Source organism: Schistocerca serialis, chromosome 6 (assembly GCF_023864345.2).
Source record: "Schistocerca serialis cubense isolate TAMUIC-IGC-003099 chromosome 6, iqSchSeri2.2, whole genome shotgun sequence".
NCBI classification, from domain to species: Eukaryota; Metazoa; Arthropoda; class Insecta; order Orthoptera; family Acrididae; genus Schistocerca; species Schistocerca serialis.
In genome coordinates, this window is record NC_064643.1 from 473028553 (window position 1) to 473036527 (window position 7975).

Genomic DNA, 7975 nt, shown 5'->3' on the forward strand with positions numbered 1-7975 from the left:
CATTTGAACACGTGATTAAATGGATGCAAACAGAAGAGTGGGAGATAGGGAAGGACCTGGGCAGAAGGGGTGGAAAGCTAACAGTAGCTTTAAAATTACTTTGGGAGTGGTGACCCACTCGTAATGCGAGGGGCGTTCGGTAAGTAATGCAACACTTTTTTTTTCTGAAAGCAGCTTGATTGAATCAGACGCCATATTTCTGGGAGGGCCTGTAATGCCGCATGGAACCACTCTACTGGTCGACGTCCGAGCCAAAGTCTTACTGCATCAATAACCTCCCATGATCACGTACTGATTCCCGCAGAGTGCACTGGGAGGAACAGGTGCTGTTGTGTTAGACAGCGAGGAAGCCTGCGGGCACACACCTTTGAGTACCCCAACTTGTGGACGAGAGTGTGAGCACTGCCAACAGAGACGTCCAGTTGTGCAGCGTAGTGTTTCATTGTGATCCGTCGATCACCCGAATGAGAGTGTCCGCACGGTCCAACAGCGCAAGAGTCACAGCTTTGTGCTGCCGGCTGGCGAGCCATTGGACACGTTTACGAGTTTTTGTTGCGATGATGACAGATCCTGTCCTTATGTTCACTGCCAGGTCTCAGTAGACATTCCACAAGCGGCTATGTATATCTGCGATGCTCTGGTTTTCCGTCAACAGAAACTCAATGACAGCTCTTTGCATGGAACGTATCTCCGCTACAGACGCCATTCTGAGGATTACGTATACCGCCGCCACCTATCGAAACTTCAAGAAACCGAAGGGGATGAAGCGGGAATATTCCTTGATGCCCCACAATAAATTACGCCTTTTTCCACCATAATTGGTCTTGAAAAAAAAGTGTTGCATTACTTACTGAACGCCCCTCGTAATAACTTGTATTGATTGTTCTCCACGATTTAGGAGACTAAATACACCAGTCCCATCCTGGAGATCGTTCGTTAAAGGGCACCAGAAAAGGAGGAAGGAATCAATTCAACCAGTTTCTATTTTCATAATATCTTCCTGGTACCAAAGAGAATGTGGGCAAAATAAGAGATACTTATTTTTCTTCCAAATGCAAATTTCACTCCTTCAACCATTACAGTGGCGTCGTTAACATACATATAGGTTTCCCAAAATTACAATCAATTTACTGAAGTGGTAATAAGAAGCCTCGTATTTGCCAACATCGAACATTGATATTTTGTTTCAAAATGTCTCAGACTATGTTATCGGTTTTGAAGCAACGGTATTTAAAATACACTGCTAGCCATTAAAATTGCTACACCAAGAAGAAATTGGAGAAATATATTAGAACTAACATGTGATTACATTTTCACGCAATTTGGGTGCATAGATCCTGAGAAATCAATACCCAGAACAACCACCTCTGGCCGTAATAACGGCCTTGATACGCCTGGGCATTGAGTCAAACAGAGCTTGGATGGCGTGTACAGGTACAGCTGCCCATGCAGCTTCAACACGATACCACAATTCATCAATAGTAGTGACTGTCGTATTGTGGCGAGTCAGTTGCTCGGCCACCATTGACCAGACGTTTTGAATTGGTGAGAGATCTGGAGAATGTGCTGGCCAGGCAGCAGTCGAGCAGTTTCTGTATCCAGAAAGGCCCGTACAGGATCTGCAACAAGCGGTCGTGCATTATCCTGCTGAAATGTAGGGTTTCGCAGGGATCGAATGAAGGGTAGAGCCATGGGTCGTAACAAATCTGAAATGAAACGTCCACTGCGAACAAGAGGTGACCGACACGTGTAACCAATGGCACCCGATACCATCACGCCGGGTGACACGCCAGTATGGCGATGACGAATATACGCTTTCAATGTGCGTTCACCGCAGTGTCACCAACACGGATGCGACCAACATGATGCTGTAAACAGAAGCTGAATTCATCCGAAAAAATGACGTTTTGCCATTCGTGCACCCAGGTTCGTCGTTGAGTACACCATCGCAGGCGCTCCTGTCTGTGATGCAGCGTCAAGGGTAACCGCAGCCATGGTCTCCGAGCTGATAGTCCATGGTGCTGCAAACGTCGTCGAACTGTTCGTGCATATGGTTGTTGTCTTGCACACGTCTCCATCTGTCGACTCAGGGATCGGGCCGTGGCTGCACGTTCCGTTACAGCCATGCGGATAAGATGACTGTCATCTCGACTGCTAGTGATACGAGGCCGTTGGGATCTAGCACGTCGTTCCGTATTACCCTTCTGAACCCACCGATTCCATATTCTGCTAACAGTCATCGGGTGTCGACCAACGCGAGTAGCAATGTCGCGATACGATAAACCGCAATCGCGATAGGCTACAATCCGCAGACGTACAGCAAAGTCGGAAACGCGACGGTACTCATTTCGCTTCCTTACATGAGGCATCACAACAACGTTTCACCAGGCAACGCCGGTCAAGTGCTGTTTGTGATTGAGAAATCGGTTGGAAACTTTCCTCTTGTCAGCAAGTTGTAGGTGTCGCCACTGGCGCCAACCTCGTGTGAATGCTCTGAAAAGCTAATCATTTGCGTATCACAGCATCTTCTTTCTGTCGGTTAAGTTTCGCGTCTGTAGCACGTCATCTTCGTGGAGTAGCAATTTTAATGGCCGATAGTGTAGCTCCATCGACATCTCCTACACATCGATGATCATCGAATATGTCTTCTCGCAACTGTCTTCTTTCCCGCAGGACTGCTAGTCCAGAAGATGTGGAGGGATATTCCGCTATAGTTCGAAGAGTTAAAGAGAAGTATAGAACCGGCGAAGGTGGGTCGTTTTTGGATTGCCCAGTCGATCAGAACATGGCTACGAATTCAAAGGCCCAGGTTCAAGTCTCGGTCTGGCGCGCAGTTTTAATCTGCCAGGAAGTTCCAGCCCTGCGATGTATTACCTTTTTTTGTTGTTCTTGTCGGCGATCGACGAGGTTGCACAGTGAGCAGGACGCGGTAGCGCGGCGGCGGCCGCTTACGACTCTCGGAAACCGAAGGCGGCGACCGCGACCGCGATAGTCGATAGCGTCGGGATTATCGGCGCCGAAGAAACTACCGAGCGCCGCGGCCTATCGACCGCTCCGATATATCGCTGGGCCGGCCGCAGCGGGCCCCGAGCGGCTGTGGCGGCGGCGGCTGAGGCGGCGGCGGCCCGTTTAATCAGCGGCCGGCAGGCTGGCCAGGTGTGAAGGGGCGGGCTGGAATGCGATTATTTTAATGGCTGCGGCGCGGCCCTGCCGCTCTGCGCAGTCGCCGCCGGCCGCCGGCCGCCGCCTGCACCAAGAGTCCTGCAGCACGCGGCCGCCTCTCTGGAGGCTCCAGCCGGCTCCAGCCGCCACCTCTCGTCTAGAGACGCTCGGCGCTCACGTGGGCCACCGAGCAACGCTCCCGCAGTGTCACGTTCACAAGCAAATGTACAGGATTAAAAACTTCTCACGCCATCCACTTTTTAACTTGGCCTTGGTATGGATTTCGTTAACAGCATTCAGTTTCAGTTACTGTTCACATTTCGTTCTGCTTTCGATCACCACAGTTCTTCGATGTGGGCTTCTTCGTTTTTGCAACCACATGATTCCTAGCGGTCTAGGAATCTTTCTATACGTTAATAGTGACACTCGACGGTGATGCACACATTCTGATCGTAAGTATCCGTACACCCGTGTGTACTGCGCAGTTGACCACTAGTTGTCATGAGAAACAACCCGACAGTATAGGAGTAGGCGGGGAGTATTGTGTTGCCGAGTGTGTGTGTGTGTGTGTGTGTGTGTGTGTGTGTGTGTGTGTGTGTGTGTGTGACTGTGTGCGCTTGGAGTTAACGAGCGCTCAACCCTGAGGTTATCAACGCCCTTACATGTATTACAAGAAACGAATTTGGATAAAATCGCTAAAACTGTTCTCACACAGTGGTGAGGAAGTCTATAAAATGACACTCATTCACTCACTCCCAAGTCAGGTTGACCCACGGAATAACTCTGTCTCACAATTCTTAAGACAACGGATAATAGCAGAATTGGTCGTTCGGAAGGGTACAGAGACTTGAAACGTGGGCTAATCATTCGGTGTTACCTATTTCACAAATCTGAGACATGTATCCCTTCTAAAACTGCCTAAGTCAGCTGTTGGTGATGTGTTCGTGGCGTGGAAACGTGAAGGAACAACCACAGCTAAAACAAAACCATGGTAGATCTTATGCAGTAACCGAGGGGAGGAGGAGATTACTGTTTAACGTCCCGTCGACAACGAGGTCATTAGAGACGGAGCACAAGCTCGGATTAGGGAAGGATGGGGAAGGAAATCGGCCGTGCCCTTTCTAAGGAACTATCCCGGCATTTGCCTGAAGCGATTTAGGGAAATCACGGAAAACCTAAATCAGGATGGCTGGACGCGGGATTGAACCGTCGTCCTCCCGAATGCGAGTCCAGTGTGCTAACCACTGCGCCACCTCGCTCGGTATGCAGTAACCGACAGGTACCGTCGAGCACTGCAGATGATGATTGTAAAGAATCGCTTGTAATTAGCGGAAAGAATCACTGAGTTCAAAAGCGCTATGAACAGTCCAGTTAGCACAGCGACTATGCGTAAAGCGTTAAAAATGGATTACAGTTATCTAGCTGTTCCTCATAAGCCACGCAGAATGTCGAGATGTTTGATTTGGTTTTATTAATCACCCTATAGCGTGTGACAATCAGACAGAAGCATTTTAATTTGGCGGGTATGTGTAGTGCCAACAGCGAGCTACGGAGGAGGTGTATTAACAGACAGGGGTGTTCATCAGGCTTAGTGTATAAGCAGAACACAGACAAATGTGAATTCATTCTAGCTTCGGGATAGGTAGCAAATTGGGGAATCCACTAACATCACATACCGTAAGCGAAATACATGTCTTTTCCATAAGAAACAACCTGACAATTGTAATTTCTTCGCCTTCATCGAGGTAACAGACTTCCAGTTGAACGCTGCCATTTTGAGTGGACAACGATCAATGATGATACCGAGAGACGTATGCCGATCCACCGCAGTAGCCCATGGAACAACCGCGTCCTCAAAACCTCGCAAGGGAAGAAGCTTGCATTTACTTTCATTAAGTTTTGCATCTGAACTCCGACGAAAATCATCGATTACAGCCTTCAGTCGAGGTATCTCAGCAGGATTACGAAGTAAAACCATCACGTCATCCGCGTGTGGGCGAACAGCTATAGTCCCGCCGGAAAGCGTCCAACCTGTCAGATGGGCTGCTAGCATCCGAAGTAGGGGCTCCAGAGGCAACACAAAGTCATTGACAGCGGGCTTCCTTGAGGCACTCTCCAACGGATATTTATTGGGGGCGTCAGTTGGAAATAACAACCACCGAAGCCGAAATACCCGTAAACAGATTTGACAGCACTCGCCTTGTGTCAACAGTGAAACCAACTGCCTCCAGAATCCGAAGCAGAAAGTCGTGATTAACACGATCAAATGCCTTATCGAAGTCCAGAAAAGCAAGGGTACAAGGGACGGACGTCACAGCACGAACCGAAACCAAGTCACGACACTCGACTGTAGGGTTACAATGGTACGACCAGGTACGTAGCTTTGATGTTAACAATCGTCTCCAGAAGAGCCTACATCCTACTATTAACTGCCCTAGCTACAGTCTTATAATCAAAGTTTAACAAAGTAAGTGGGCGAGAGCTGTCAGGGGTAGCCGGTCCGGCGCGTTTCGTGATTAAAACAATTTTTCCCCCCTTTGAGCGAGGTCAGCACTATTCTATCGTGTAACACTTCATTAAAAAGGGAGGTGAACGTAGCACCCAACAACGGCCAAAAGCGCACATCAAATTCCTTGGCAAGTGCATCTAGACTCGGGGATTTTTGAGAAGGCGATCCCACAATAAGTTTGTAAACTTCCTCACGCCCGATACTCACAGCTTTACTTCTGCCAGTACCTCGTCTCCTACCTTCCAAACTTTACAGAAGTTCTCCTGCGAATCTTGCAAAACTAGCACTCCTGAAAGAAAGGATATAGCGGAGACATGGCTTAGCCACAGCCTGGGGGATGTTTCCAGAATGAGATTTTCACTCTGCAGCGGAGTGTGCGCTGATATGAAACTTCCTGGCAGATTAAAACTGTGTGCCCGACCGAGACTCGAACTCGGGACCTTTGCCTTTCGCGGGCAAGTGCTCTACCAACTGAGCTACCGAGGCACGACTCACGCCCGGTACTCACAGCTTTACTTCTGCCAGTACCTCGTCTCCTACCTTCCAAACTTTACAGAAGCTCTCCTGCGAACCTTGCAGAAGTTTGGGAGGTAGGAGACGAGGTACTGGCAGAAGTAAAGCTGTGAGTACCGGGCGTGAGTCGTGCTTCGGTAGCTCAGTTGGTAGAGCATTTGCCCGCGAAAGGCAAAGGTCCCGAGTTCGAGTCTCGGTCGGGCACACAGTTTTAATCTGCCAGGAAGTTTCAACTTGACTGGTTGCTGTTCAAGATTGAGAGTTGTGGCCACAGCACAGTGATCCGTAAAGGAAGCTGGGATGACTTCAACATTAAGAATACTATCGCTCAGGCGGTCTGATATGTAAAACCTACCTAACCTGCTACTAGAAGTCGCAGTAAAATGTGTAAATTTGACTAACGTCGGGTATATACATATCCAGACTTGTTTCAGGAGTAAGGAGCGGACCAATCGTGTAATTCACGAGAGAAGTTAAAATTTGGAGATTGATCTGCAGGACGCAATACACAGTTAAAATCACGACCCAGCAGAATACTCGAAGAACTTTTACGAAACAGATAAACAATATCCCCTTTATAAGAACGCGAACGATCCACTGCGCGACCAGTGCCAGAAGGGGCACATAAAAGAACCAAGGTAAAATTAAAAAGTTGACAACCTATGCCTCTACCAGAATCCAACATTTCCACCTCAGCAATAAGAATGCCTTCGCAAAAGAATAACGTGGTCCCCGTAGAATATTCAGGTTGCTACATTAAAGTTCATACGAAAACCAGGTAAGGAGAAATTACTAAATAACACCTCCTGTAAGAAGAGTATATCCGCACACGAATCGTAAATGAACTGACGCAGCGAAGCCAATTTCAAATCTGATTCCACACGATTAACATTTAAGGAAAGGAACGTGTAGGCTTGGGTCACTGACCATAGCTATGGAGGGATGTACGGAACGTATTGAGCAGATTTAGGTAGACAGCTGAGCGTCAAGGTCCATTCTGGAGTACACAGATGAATTAGACATCGGGGGACCAGAACCCCCATCATCACAAGCTTTTTTACGTGCCACCGCACGGTCAGGTTGTATACGCTGTTTCTGCCGTCTACGTGGCATGGCGGCCTCTGCAGACGGAGGTGTGGGAAGGGCTATAGTCACAGCCTCCTGCCCATCAGAACAAGGGTCATGTACTGCAGGTCTATTCACTAAGGTGGAAGCATTCTGTGGAACTACCAATTCAATAGGTCGCTAATTTCATTCTCCTCAGGAGTTGTTGTAGGCGGAAAATTCGGGAAACCGTCAGTTTGTAGAGACGAAGGAGCAGAAGGACAATGCGTTGTCTCAGACTGTAACGGAGGACACAAAGAAGAAGGGGGAGGGGGGCCTCTGCTCCCTCTCCACGTACAGGCAGCTCAAGAGGAGCCACTTTACGAGCAGGAGGGATGCTGGATATACCGTCTTCGCCACTCACCGTACCACGGATCGGAGTTATCGTAGCATCGAGAGGAGCAGGTGATACAATCGATGTGGAGGAGGTTGGGGCAGAAGGCACAGCCAAATCCTCATTCTCACCATCTTGAGTGCGACATCGCTTGTTTGTCAGCGTTACGGGTACTATCCTGGGGGCAATAGGATTCTGAACCTGTCGCGGAGATAAAGGCGGAAAAGCAGTCACACGATTATCAGAACTGACTTTTTGTTCTTTGTGGTCTGAAGCAGAAGTAGGTCCGACGTCGGGAGTGGAAGGAACAAGATCAGCAACCGTCAATTTGCGACGATGCATTAATGACGGCT

General features: G+C 48.7%; 2 non-coding genes across 2 annotated transcripts; one reads left to right on the top strand and one right to left on the bottom strand.

The window, feature by feature from the left end:
* Positions 1 to 6082: 6082 nt before the first annotated feature.
* On the bottom strand, positions 6083 to 6157 carry Trnas-cga (transfer RNA serine (anticodon CGA)). Its single transcript has one exon. It is a non-coding gene; the product is annotated as a tRNA-Ser (tRNA).
* Positions 6158 to 6314: 157 nt separating this feature from the next.
* Trnas-cga (transfer RNA serine (anticodon CGA)) lies at positions 6315 to 6389 on the top strand. Its single transcript has one exon. It is a non-coding gene; the product is annotated as a tRNA-Ser (tRNA).
* Positions 6390 to 7975: the final 1586 nt, after the last annotated feature.